The sequence below is a fragment of the Thamnophis sirtalis genome, unplaced genomic scaffold, assembly GCF_051295495.1.
Source record: "Thamnophis sirtalis isolate CommonGarterSnake01/CBP01778 unplaced genomic scaffold, rThaSir2_p1.2 scaffold_12, whole genome shotgun sequence".
Classification (NCBI taxonomy): domain Eukaryota; kingdom Metazoa; phylum Chordata; class Lepidosauria; order Squamata; family Natricidae; genus Thamnophis; species Thamnophis sirtalis.
In genome coordinates, this window is record NW_028261392.1 from 66,202,581 (window position 1) to 66,216,420 (window position 13,840).

Genomic DNA, 13,840 nt, shown 5'->3' on the forward strand with positions numbered 1-13,840 from the left:
TTTTATTCTCCTTTCTTCAGCCTTATGATGTTATTGTTTACAATGTTGTTTATCCCCAAAGAAAATAGTGTACTACAAAAATATGGGGGAAAATACCCCCAAATACTTCAGCATGCGCCCTAGAAATAATTGAATTCCTTTGGGAATATATCATATTTCCCTTTTAAAATATGAAGCAATTCTCCCCTCCCCACTAAAATTGTATATCTTTTAACTTTGTTCAGCTGTAGGAATGAAGATTGTAGCATTGTGCCTAGTGTGAGAATTGCTGAAATATTTATGTGTTTATGAAAGGACAGAAGAGAACTATGAAGATACTTTTTAATTTCCCTATTTATTCTTGTATTCACATATGCTGACACCTATAACCAAGGACCAGGGTGGGGGAGTTGAGTGGCTAATAGCCAAATATTTGGGATATTAGTCTAATTTATTTATCTTGAACTTCTACCTTCTTAATCTCTGAAATTCTTTTCTGTTTCTCTTTCTCTATGGTGTCTATAGATGTGTGCATGTCTAACTGGCAAGGCAGTAGACAGAACAGTGCAATGCAAGCCTCAATTTTATGTGTGTTGATTTGGTTTATTTATTTATTCATTCATTCATTCATTCTATACAGGGGTCCATCTCACATTCAAGTGATACACAAGAAAGTACTTGCAGATGCTTCCGCTAATCTTTTCCATCTTACTTTTCCCCTTGGCCTTCATTTTGTATTTCTCATTTTCAACTTAAGCAACTTACATCTTAGTATGAGACTCTGAGTTTTTTTCCATTTGGAATGCTTCCGTAAGGATTCTAGGTGCGATCTTTGAACTTCTGTGCATTTATTAATTTACCACATTCCCCCAATGTTTAGCTATTATTTTGCTTTGTCCCTTCTCGCTGAAGTTAAAATGATCAGAAAGAAAAAGTAGTTAAAGAAACTCTTCCATATGAGCTAGATAAGTGTATAATATAACTTGCCATTAAAACAGCGTCTTAGCTTCCAGTATTTTCTTTACAGGGATAGGATCTGAAGATACGTCTGTAGCCAAGACTGCTGATAAACTGACGTTATTTTTCATATACCCAAAATAAATTTGATAGAAAACATTTATTCCCTTTTCCCCTTATATAAACATATATTATGGAAGCCTATAAGTATTATTTAAGTGGACTTGGAATAGCAACATCTGCAGAATTGGGAAGGACTGTCAAACAAGTCAAAATGGTTACAATCACACAATCAAAGCCCCAACTTTTTGTATCTGAATGCAACATTAACATATACATAAAAGGATTAAGACTTCAGATACATGGAAGCTGCCATCTTGACTTGACCATGTCAACTATCTCATGTCAACTATCTTAACATAGTTGTTCTAGACCTGGAACACAAAAAAAAACCCACTTCATTTTTAAAGTTCTTTTCAAAATTAACTACCTTCTTATCACAAATTCCAATTCTCTCATGGCTGACAAAACGGGAATGCAGTTAATCTCATCTTGATCTAAAACTGATCTGCTTGAACTGTTATTTATAACTGTATATTTTGTACTGACTCAGAGTTTTAAAACAAAGTTAATTGCACTCATAAGAAATAATTTGGTCAATCATCTTTTTTTTCCCCACTGTAGGGTATGCCTGATTCATAATTTTTTTTTTTAAAAAAAATGCCAGTTTTGAGCAGTTTTCTTACCATTGTGCCAATAAATTAATTGGACAAATGCTTAATAAGTAACAAACACCCCTCTGAGTTGACATATTGAATTTATGTTGGTTTAGCAAGCTGAGCAAGCAATTACTAACACAAGTGAGTGCTGCTTTATTTAATGCAGTACTTCCCCCCCCCTTTTGAATATCATTATAGATGGAGAAAGAGGCTTTTCTTTTCTTCTCAAGAGAAGAGTTGTATGAACAAGGAAAAATGATAGCTATTAAAGCCAATCAGAATCATTCTTGGAAGCTCACAAACAACTTTTGTGTTTAGCCATTCATCAATAGCCAAACATACAAGCTTGATATTCACTTGATTGTCAAAAGCTTGGTGTCACACAGACTGTGACTATTGATATAAGTAGAGATGGAGGTAAAGATGTGTAGTTATATATACAGTATATGCAGACAGTCAGATGAAGACTTCACTATAGCAGACCATACAGCCGGAAGCTGATTTCCTTCCTCGCTGAATTTATAAATTCTTTGAAATCATATCCCATTTTCTGATTCAGTCTGAACAACAAGTATTTACTGTAAGTGTTTTTGAAAGATATCCCGGCAGCTGGTGTTTCAGTGATTGTGTGCGCTTTGTCTTTGATCTAGTCACAGAAAGGGCACACTTCTGCATTGCCACGGAAAGCTAATCTCTCAACTCCTGTAGCTGATGAATCAGGGCTCAAATACTGAATCAATTTATAAAGCACCAGTGGCTTTAAGAGGGTCTGTTAGCTTTGTTCTGAGCAATATCTCTATACCTTTACAGCCTTTATTCTTCATGGCACAACTATTATTAGCAGCTGATGTTTTTTTAAAAAATGTGTCATTACTTCCTTTTCACCTCTGTGCATAACGCTGCCTCCTTCTCTCTTCATTCCCCAGAAATTGGATCATTATTATTTAGTGTCCTGTGGTTATTTCTGGGAAGAAGATAAAATATTATTCCATATATGATGGCCACCTTCTATTCCACCAACCTCTTTCCAAAATATACACCCGTATAGAATAGATTAGAATAACAGAGTTGGAAGGGACCTTGGAGGTCTTCTAGTCCAACCCTCTGCCTAGGCAGGAAACCCTATACCGTTTCAGACAAATGGCTATCCAACATCTTCTTAAAGACTTCCAGTGTTGAAGCATTCACAACTTCTGGAGACATGTTGTTCCATTGGTGAATTCTTCTCACTGTCAGGAAATTTCTCCTTAGTTCTAAGTTGCTTCTCTCCTTGATTAATTTCACCCATTGCTTCTTGTTCTGCCTTCAGGTTCTTTGGAGAATAGCTTGACTCAGGGGTGAAATGCTACCAGTTCAGGCCAGTTCGCCCAAACCGATAGTAAAAAATACTACCGGTTCGCCTGAACCGTGAGTAAAAAATGCTAGGAATTGTGTGGCATGGCTGATTGTCGGAACTTTTTAAAAACTTTTTTTTAGCAGTGACTGTGTGTCTTTAACAGCAACTCAGTTAATTGACCTTTTTTGTTATACAAGCCATCTTTATTTACAGTACATTATGGGACACTATTAAAGGAACAAGGCCAGCCTCCTCCACTGAACCACTTCATGGCAGCTAGAGAAGATCAAGGGAAGCTTCCGGAGGCTGGGGAAGGCGAAAAGCCCCCCCCCCCCTGCAACCATATGGCGCAGGAGACAAACTAGGCCATGCCCACCCAGCTACCGGGCAGAGATCCCATTGCTGAAATTTTTGAAGCCCACTCTGATGCTTTTGCCAGGTTGTGTTTTGTTCCTGAGGGTTTTGTGGGTTTGTGTGTATGTGTGTGTGTGTGTGTGTGTGTGTGAATCCATTTATACTGTACTTATGACCAAATCCAAACAAATCCCAGGAAACTTCCTCATCACTAGAATGTAATGACTGTCTTTTGGAAAATATTTGATGCACCGATAGTTTCCTTTCTCTGAATGTGCTAGGTAAAAGATGAAGAATAAACACCTGCCCATTCTCAGCTATGTTAAACCTGGCTCTCCTGCCAAGGTGGCGCAGTGGGTTAAATGCAGCACTGCGGGCTACTTCAGCTGACTGCAGTTCAGCGGTTCAAATCTCACCGGCTCAAAGGTTGACTCAGCCTTCCATCCTTCCGAGGTGGGTAAAATGAGGACCTGGATTGTTGTTGGGGGCAATATGCTGACTCTGTAACCGCTTAGAGAGGGCTGAAAGCCCCATGAAGCGGTATATAAGTCTAACTATTGCTATTGCTATTGCTGCTGAGAATTGATTGCAAGATTAAGCTCCTTATTATGTGCAATGTTAAATCATACTAAAAATAATACAAAGGACTTATTCTGTGGTGTGATGCTCACATATACATGCACAAATATCTAAACGAACACATACATGCTGTATTTTAGTTTCTGCTTTTTACTTCTGTGTAACCATAATTCTTCTGCGGAGCCTTTTTCCTTCTGAGTGCAAATAATAAAAGCAAATAATGCTTTTGAATGGACATTATGGAGTCCTTCTTATTGAAAGTTCTTCAAACCAAAGGCTAACATCTATAAATACACTGAGTATCTGAATATTTCATATTCTTCTCTTTATTCCATATTTCCTGTCAAGCGCGGGGGAAATAAGGAAATCCAGGCAGTTTAAATTAATATAAAAGTCTATTGCAAACTTAAGAACTACTAATGATAGTTAAAGCAAATTGGCAGTGATAAGACTCAATGGAATTCAAGGTGGTATAGACCTAGTTCTCTTGTGAGTACGAAGTAACTTGAGACTAATAATGCATTTGACCCCTCCCTGGGTCATTTCCTACATATCCCAGGTTATTTTCAGAATAACTTGCAGAAAATGCAGACAGTTTGCTGAGGTTTTCATTTCCTTCAGTTCATTTCCATCCTTTTTTCGTGCAGATAAACACATGTGGAATGTTTTGGAAATCAATCTTCTGTCTGTATGATGAAATAGACTCACTACGTTATACAAACTTTTATTTGCTACACTGGCAGAGGTAGAGATTTAAAAAAAAAGAGTGTTATAAACAGCAAATGTTAATATCCCAGGACTGTATGAATTTCCTATTGAGTGGTATAAAACATTTATAGATATTTTCATGGCAAAACTTTGTCAATCGTATGATATTTGATAAGGGAATACTCTCAACAACATTTAATCAAGCTTATATTACAGTTGTACAAAACCCAGTAAACATCCTACTCAGTGTGTGTCCAATCTTGCTGATTAATGTTGATACAAAGATTTTAAGCATTGTTAGCAAATAGATCACAGCAAGTGAGATTGTTTGTTATTAAGAAAAATCAAGCGAAGTTTAGAAAAACTAAGCAAATGACAGACAGCATTAGAGGAGTTGCAGATTTAACACAGCTGAATGAAAATAAAGATCAATTTGTAAAAGTATTATTGGGTGCTGAAAAAGTCTTAACCCTAACCCTAAAGAAGTTCAGTTTCCTTTAGAATTTATAAAGAGATCAAGATATTGATCTACCATCACCCATGTAATGGTGCCCAGCATATTTTCTTTCACTTCATCACGATTTAGAGCAGTCTTTCTCAACCTTGGCAACTTGAAGATGTCTGGACTTCAACTCCCAGAATTCCCCAGCCAGCATTCACTTTTTCGGTGGCTTCCAAACCGAGTCTTCCAGCAGTGGCCGCTCTGGGTGTACACTCTATGGTTGTACTCTAGAGTGTTATGTCCAGAGAGGCCACTGCTGGAAGTCTTCGTTTGGAAGCTGCCGAAAAAGCCATGTTATAATATAATGTTATATTATAATCAAAAATGTTTTGGGTTTTTTTCTTATTATTTAAAAAACTGTTAAAATAAATAAAAAGGCATCACAAAGAAAGTTTACTAGGTAACTTCAAGACAATCAGTAAACACAAATAAAAATGGGTGAAGAAACGTTTAACCTGTTTGAACTCATTGACCAAACTGCAATATACTAGGTCAAAAACATCAGATACACTTAGAATATGAGTTACTAAACTAGCTTAAAAGCCAAATGTTTTCTACCAAGCAAGTGTATTGTTAGTTCATCCCCCCTCCAAGGGTGACCCAGAGAGATGTCATAATGTGGTTCACCTTCATTGACTTAAAGAATATACAGCTATTCTGTTGTACAATAGAAAGCTATCAGCAACAAAGGTATTTTGAAAGACTGTGCCAGGCATTTGCATTTGCTTTTTGTGCCCCCCCTCTCCCCCCCCCCGCCCAGCTCTTCGGTGGAAACTTGTAAAAAGCTGCAGCAAGAAAGCTGCTTAGTCAGGAAACTGAAAGAAAAATTATCTTCAAACTTGTCAGCCATAGGAGAGCTCAATTAAAGTGAATTGATGTGTCTTTGAAATATATATACCATTCCCCAGTTATTGCTTCTCTGAGGTTCCTGCGAGGTCAATACAGCAGGTATGAAAAAATCATGCTGTTTTGCCCCAAACTCCCCAACCTGAGTCCCAAAACACAAATCCCCCCCCCACTATGCTAAATGCATTGATTTATTTTAAATGAAAACAGGGATATAGCATTGCCATCCTCAGATGCTCAACTTCATCTCATCCCTGATTAACAGAGGTATTGATTCAAACTCTTGACACCGGGGAATGAAAACGCAGAACCTTTTATCTTCTCTCTCTCTCAAAATCTTCATTGCCACAATGCACATTTAATCATCCAAGTTACGGGGGAAGTAGGGGGGGAGGGGGTTAGGGGGGTAGAGCCACAAAGGAGGGGGAAGGTGTTCTTTTATTTCAACCCGTAGATCTCGTGGTTTGGTGAAAACAATTCAATAGGGCTGCATGTTCCTGCTGAGAGAAGGATTGCACAAAGAAGTTTCAACCCAACCTCTGGGATGTCTTTGCTAACCTTAACTCAGCAATCAAAGAGTCAAGAAGAGAACCTGGAAATCTATATTACAGTCGATATGGTGCTGCTTCTCTTACCTGCCCCAAAAAGCAACCAGTGTTTTTTTCCCCACGTGATCTCGGTAGATGGTTCACTCATGGTAGAAATATTGTCAGATTACAAACAGCAGAAATCCACACAAAAGCAACCAGCTCACCTCCAAGAAGGAAGTGTAACATACTATGATGCCAGACAGCATGAGAGAAACCTACTTATATATCGAGAGAGAGACAGTAGACCATCTAATCCAGTGATACACTGAAAGTGTTCGATCTGCAGGATTCAATTTTTCAATTTCAATTTAATAAAATTTGTATGCCGCCCACTCCCTTGGGACTCTGGGCGGCTTACAGTCAAGATAGAAAAGCATTTAAAAAATTTGAAAATAAAAAATACAATTGTTAAAATTACACACCATCCATTCTGTCTAAGTGGGGCTGGATATTGATCAACAACCCCAGGCCTGCCAGAACAGCCAGGTCTTGGTGGCTTTACGGAAGGCCGGGAGAGTGGGAAGGGTCCGGATCTCTATGGGTAGATCGTTCCACAGGGCTGGCGCAGCTACAGAGAAGGCCCTCCCTTGGGGGGCTGCCAGCTGGCATTGTCCGGTTGACGGCACCCGGAGGAGGCCCAACCTGTGAGATCTTGTTGGGAGATATGTGGCAGGAGGCGGTCTCTCAGGTAGCCAGGTCCTAAACCATGTAGGGCTTTAAAAGTAACGACTAGCACCTTGAAGCGCATTCGGAGACCAATAGGGAGCCAGTGCAGCTCACGGAGGATGGGTGTAACATGGGTGTATCTAGGTGTATTATGGATGTATCTAGGATCATCTTCTCAAGTCAAACGTATCTCACTGATGCCGTAGAGCAGAAATAGAATAGTCCCTCAAGATTGCCTACATGAGGTTATGGTAGCTAACCAGAGTTTTCAGAAAGAAAAAAAATTCTTCCAGCCCTACATGAAGTTTCTGGCAACTACTGTAAAGGTGGAACTTTCTTCAAGTATAATATATGTTCAATCTCCAGGTTAGATCTCATATAGCTAGCCATTGTTAGATTCGGAGAACAACAAAAAAATAACTATAATGTGAAATTCCTCCCCCCCCTCCTTTGATGTTATTTACAAGCAATTATTCCTAGCTGTTGCACTTCTATAAACATGTGGTTAACACAAAAGAGTTTCCTTCTGTGTAATTTCCATAAAACCAAGATCTGCAGTTAGCTTTCACGTTCACCCCTTAGACCTGCCATTATCACTCTGACCCCTACAGATCAGAATTAATAGAACCATTACCTCCAGAACTATAGGCGCCGTTCCCTGTGCCAGCAGGGTTCCGATAATAATAGAAATGCAAGACACAATTATATCACGAAACTATGCATTACATGCCCCCAGCATCAGTCCTACACAGTTGTAGGCCTTTGACTTATCTCGATAAAGTTCTGGAACAAACTGTGCTTATTAAAGCCCACTAGGAAATCAAACTCTATAGTCTAATTAGGTCCCCCTGAGCTTATTGGATGGATTTACAGCTGGAGAATTAAAAGAAAATCACTTCAAGTATGATATAGACTACAATTACCTGTAATTACATGTGTTTTGCTGTAATAGATATAGAACAGCCTACTGATTATCCTGGGAGCAAAGGTGGAGATCTTGGGCCCTCTTCAACTCCTCAAAATTTGTCATCAAATAATATTTTTAATGAGGCACAAGAAGGGATTTACTAAAAGCATTAAATGCTGCATTTACTTGATTGGAATTAAATTGAATTTAAATATAAACTTAATTTTGATCCAGACTGCATCCAATTTTGGAGTGGAGTCCTCTTCTAGCACATAATTAAAATACAAAGCGCGTCCAAGCCCCCTGCCATGCCATACATCTCTGTTGTAAGCAAAGATGCTCTCCAAACAATGCATTTTCTCCTGTTGGTGGAAAAGGAAATTAGAAGATGTGGAATTTATTCCATTTCAGCTTGAATATTTGCGTTGACTGGCGGACTCTATGAAGCCTCCGGATTGGGAAGGACCACTTATGTGCACCTATTCCCGTCTCAGCAACAGAGAAATTGCTTCTGATTATAGCTGAAACTTATTTTTCAAAACCGAGGTTAGCTTTATAGAACAGTGGCTCAAATAAGAATGGCAGCTCAGCACAGTTCTGTTCCTTGTCAAATAAACATCACGTGAATATTCTCTACACGGTATTTTATTGCTATAGTTTTAAGGAGCCGTCCTGTGGCATTAATGATGTTTATTAAGTCAAAGACATTAACTTCTATGCAAGCATCCCATTGTTGATATCCAGAATAACTGCTTTCTTTTATGCGCTTCAAATGCTTTGATTTTTCTTTTAGCCTTGGGGCAGATTTCAGCCCCACATCCTGATGAGGGTTTGGGACTAAAGACTGTCACAGATTTCTTTTGCGTAAACAACATCTTTAGTAATTCTATTTAAAAGCCAGGTATGTCTCTTGGTATATATATGTATACGCGTAATTCTGAAGTTGGAATAACACTGATTTATCAAAAGAAAATTATTTTAGCCTGGGGGTGGTATTCAATGATAAAAATAGGCTCTGTGGGGAAAAATAGGAAGGCTGTGTTTGCTGCCTTTATTTAAAGAAGTAAAGAAGGGATTGCAATCTAAACAAACAAACACATTTCAAATTCTGAAATCTGACCAGACAAGAGAATAATATTTCCCTTTTACCTTTAGAAAAAAAAAGGCTTTTTTTTCTAACTCTAACAGCAACATTTTTCTCCATTTCCTTATAGCTGTCTTTGATTTATATTCCTGTCTTTTTAAGGTAATTATGTGGACAATTTTTTATCCATTTGTCAGTGCATATGCATTTTTTCAGCTGTCCTTCTCATCACTTTCATATCATTTTTCTATTCCAGAATCTACTGTTATATCTGTTATTCCATTTTATGTATAATTCTAATTATTTTTGTCCATATTTCTTTCCTGTCACCTCCATTTTTAACTGATGATTTAATGCAATATTTATTGGGCTTCGATTCCTGCTTTTCTGCTTAAATCTTTGTTCTGTGATTCCATTCTCTTCTTATTCTACGTTACATCCTTTCCCCAAATTTTACTTTTTCATGAGCATCAGCAGTGCTGTGAGACTTTGCCTTTAACAATATTGTTGTTGTTACTATAAATTGAGGTGGCTGACTGGAGTCATGGGGAGTAGTAGGCGTGAGCTTAAATGGACTCGAGAGGATGGTAGAGGACAGGAGGGCCTGGAGGAATGTTGTCTGTAGGATCACGATGGGTCAGACAACGCAACCACCACCATTAACAACAACAACATAAATTGAGAATATTATCTATGATTTTCTAGCTGACTCTCTTGTTTTGTTCTTTCTTTTTCATCCAGATGCATAGGTGTCTGTTCTGTCGCCCCTTCCCCGCTCTTTAAACAGACGACAGGCAAACAAACTTAAAAGGAATTCTCTTTATCAGTTCTCGGCTCAAACTGGCTGCGAGCCCAAAAATAACATAAATACAGTCTCTGACCAGATAACGGAATACCAAACAAAAACTCTTACAACGCAATGCACTTCCCCAAGTGTATCCTTGAATCAGGGTTACAGGAAAACAAAGCACTTTTCCAAGTGTATCTTATATAAACCACGACTGATGATCAATCAATGTTGAACGAACCAAGGAACGTTGACTCCTGCAACCAGGGTGTGGCACCATCCGTCCTTTTATCCCCAGAATATGCCCCTAACGAACCCCAGCTACATAATTAATCTTGCATCCCGAAAAGACTCACAGAAGACTGCTGCTGAGTCACAACAGGTGTCTATCTTTAAATATCATTTTCTCTTGTATGATACCAATACCAAACCAGCTGTAAAACTGACATAGATCTACTCCTAAACATCAACAAACAGGAACTCACACACAGCCTTTCCAATTATTGGTTCTTGTAAGACTGCATTGCACAATTCAGAAGCATCTCCCATTCCTAAAGAAAGTTTGAGTAGTTGCAAGATCACCACCATTGTTTAGGAGTTGTCCTAAAATGCTTTATAAGTCTTGCTGATCCAGCACCATAGTGAAAATAATATTTTGTGGAAATTCAAATGTTTTTTAAAAGCAATAAAAAATAAAAATAATCTTTCCAAGGCATATATCAGGAATTGACTACCCTATATCCCCAGAAACTAAAATTTAGACCCTGTTTATTCCTATTTTGGTTTCTCCATGCAAATCATTTATTTACTAGTGGGAACGTATGTTTAAAACTGTTGTATTTTCACCATGATTGGCTTCTCAATGTACAGTCAGTGACAACTATTCCCATGAAATCTAGTCTGACGTGTATAGTTTGCTTCTTTTTAAAAGGTGGCTTCGGATTTATTTCTCTTTTTTAAAATGCATAAATACCACATATAATGGGATACTGTAAGTAATGGAGAAAAATATTTCCAGCTTTTAAAACTCCCCCAAAAAATCTTAAGAAGTTTTTTTTTTTAAATGTGCCAATATGAACAAGCAATATAACAGGGTTTGCACTAATGAATGCATTGATGATATTAATCCATTCCTTTAATATTATACTGCTAAAATAATAATAGAGAGAAATACCTCACAGAGGTACATTAGCAGTCCATGCACTCTTGCAGATATTTACCCATAAGCCGTCCCAGTTCCACATTAAATGGTGAATTTAAAATAATCAGATTAACACTTGCAATTTAAATGTCCTCTCAAAATATGGGCGTCAGGGTTAAAATTGTCCTCGGGTTGAACTAGCTTGGGAAAGAAAGGAGATGTTGCCTGATGGCAAAAGGATATGAGCGAAGGAACTCGAGTGATCTTTCTGGGGAGAAGGATGGCATTTCATAGCCGCAATGCCATTATTAAAGAGGCCTCTTTGATCCCAGCCACCTGCTGTACACTTTCCCTTGATGTGACAACGAAGAAAGCTTAGAGTGCAGGGAAGGATGCGTCTGTAGCTTATGAGGTTCTTATTTGGTGATAATATACATGGAAATATCATCATAAATTACACACAGCCATGATCTATTCATAGTTGATCTTCCTATAAATTCTCTGAAAATATTGGCAGCTAAGCGTGAGTTGAGATTCAAATTCGTGTTCATAAATAGGGGACGCCGCATGACGTTATCTGTTGCCATCTGCAATTTAAGAATAATTATTTTTGCCCACTCGCAGGTCTGAAAATGGATTGCTTTGGCCATGTGTGGTGAGTTATCTAAATTGCCATATGAATGTAAAGGAGGACTATCTCACTTGGCTACATCACAGAGAAAGGACAATATAAATGTACTTAACTGAAAAATAAGTACTGGTCTCTCTCTCTGTTGTTTCCAGTCAAGTTAGTATTGATAAGGATCAGTGCAATCCATTTTCATATAGATTAGTTCATATGTTGGTGTCATTATTGGGGTTGCACAAATCGTACGGTAATTCATGTTGAAGGAAAAGTAAATTGCACAAGATCAGGCTAAAGTGGAGATATTTTCCATGTTTGTTCCATAGAAATTGTAAGTTGTATCCAGAATAGCCATTCCAAGAAAAAGGAGAAAGGCAACTAAATTCCAAAAGTATAATATGAATTTACACCAAGTATAAATTCCAAAAGTATAACATTTGATCTGGACTTTACCCCAGTATCCACAATTCGCTGGAATTTTTTTTAAAAAAAAAATATTTCTCATAACAACCAAGGATTTGCGTGTTAGTTACATTTCACATGACAGTAAGCTTAGATGAGCCCTGATTTATACTGTTATTAAAAATGAGAGAATTGAGAATCAAGACAACATCCATTGTCCCAGATCTAAAGTTTCATTTATTAAATGAACCTTGAACACAAACTCAGCTTTTCTGAACTGGTTGCTCTTCAAGTGTATTAAATACGTAAATAGTTTGTATGCCAAGGTTACATCTGTATAATAAAATAAAATACGTTCTTCAGGGTAAAATTTCTATCTCCCCCCCTTTTTTTCTCTCCAGATGGCAAACCTTTTAGGGACCGGGTGCCCAAACCCACTTATTTATCACAAAGTGCCAACAAACTTAACCTGAATAATAAGGTTTTACTACTACTGGTGGGATTCAAATAATGTAACAACCAGTTCTTCCTAATGAGTGGGTGAATGTGGCTGGGGATGCCATGTGACTGAGTGGGCATAGCCAACTCTATGCCACTCATGTGGGTGGTGTCTGTATGAGACAGCCAGGTTGGGGAGGAAATCCAGGCGTTTCCATGGGGGTGGGAGGTGGGGGTGGGAGGAAAGAAAGAAAGAAAGATCCAATGTGTGTGTGTGTGTGAGAGAGAGAGAGAGAGAGAGACAGAGACAGAGACAGAGAGAGACAGAGAGATAGAGAGAGAGCGACAGACAGACAGACAGACAGACAGAGAGAACACCACTGCCAGCCCTGATACAATGCCTGAGATAGGATGGGATCCCCTTCTTTGCACGGGATCGCCCAGCAGTGGGGATGGAGAGTGAGAAGGGGATGGCATTCTTGTGTGCCCCTGTTTCTGTGTGGCTCTTTCCCCTCAATGCTAGCGGTCACTGCTGTCCCCTTGTCTCTTTCCATTTCTGCCGCTGGGTGACCCCATGTGAAGAGAGGGGAGAGTACGAGGTTGGTGCTTCTGGGCCATGGGAACCCGGGGAGCATCCGGGTATGGCTCAACCAGCTTCTCTTCCTCTTGCAGCCAGCATTCCCAGTCTAGCTTGATGCAGGCTTCCTCCCCCCAACAGCCGGACAAAGCTAGGCAAAAAGCCAGGCCTCACCGGGCTTCAGGAGGGGGACGGGACCCCACCTCCCCCACTGAGAAGCATGTGAGTGAAAAAGTTCACTCAATCAATTCCAACTTGGAGAGGTTCTTTTTCTTTCGTGAGAAGTTGGAGTTGATTGAGTGATGGAGAAACATGATTGCAGCTGGGCTGGGGCGACTGTACAAAGAGGGCTCTGCGTGCCACATCTGGCACATCATTGCCATCACAGCACTAGAGGAAACCAGCCTATTTTTAGGACACGAGAACATACCATTATTGCCTTTAAGTGTGTCAGCCTTGTGAAGAAGTCCATATTAGAATCATAGAGATACTTACTGTAACTTTATTGTACGGTTACTTTAACAGAACCTTTCAAGTGTGAAAATACATCTGTTCCCTCCACTACCACCCGTTGCCTTAACAATCCAATCCAAACTAGGAGGTTTTCCACGTCTCCATTCCTTCTGTGGTCTCAGCTGCCTCT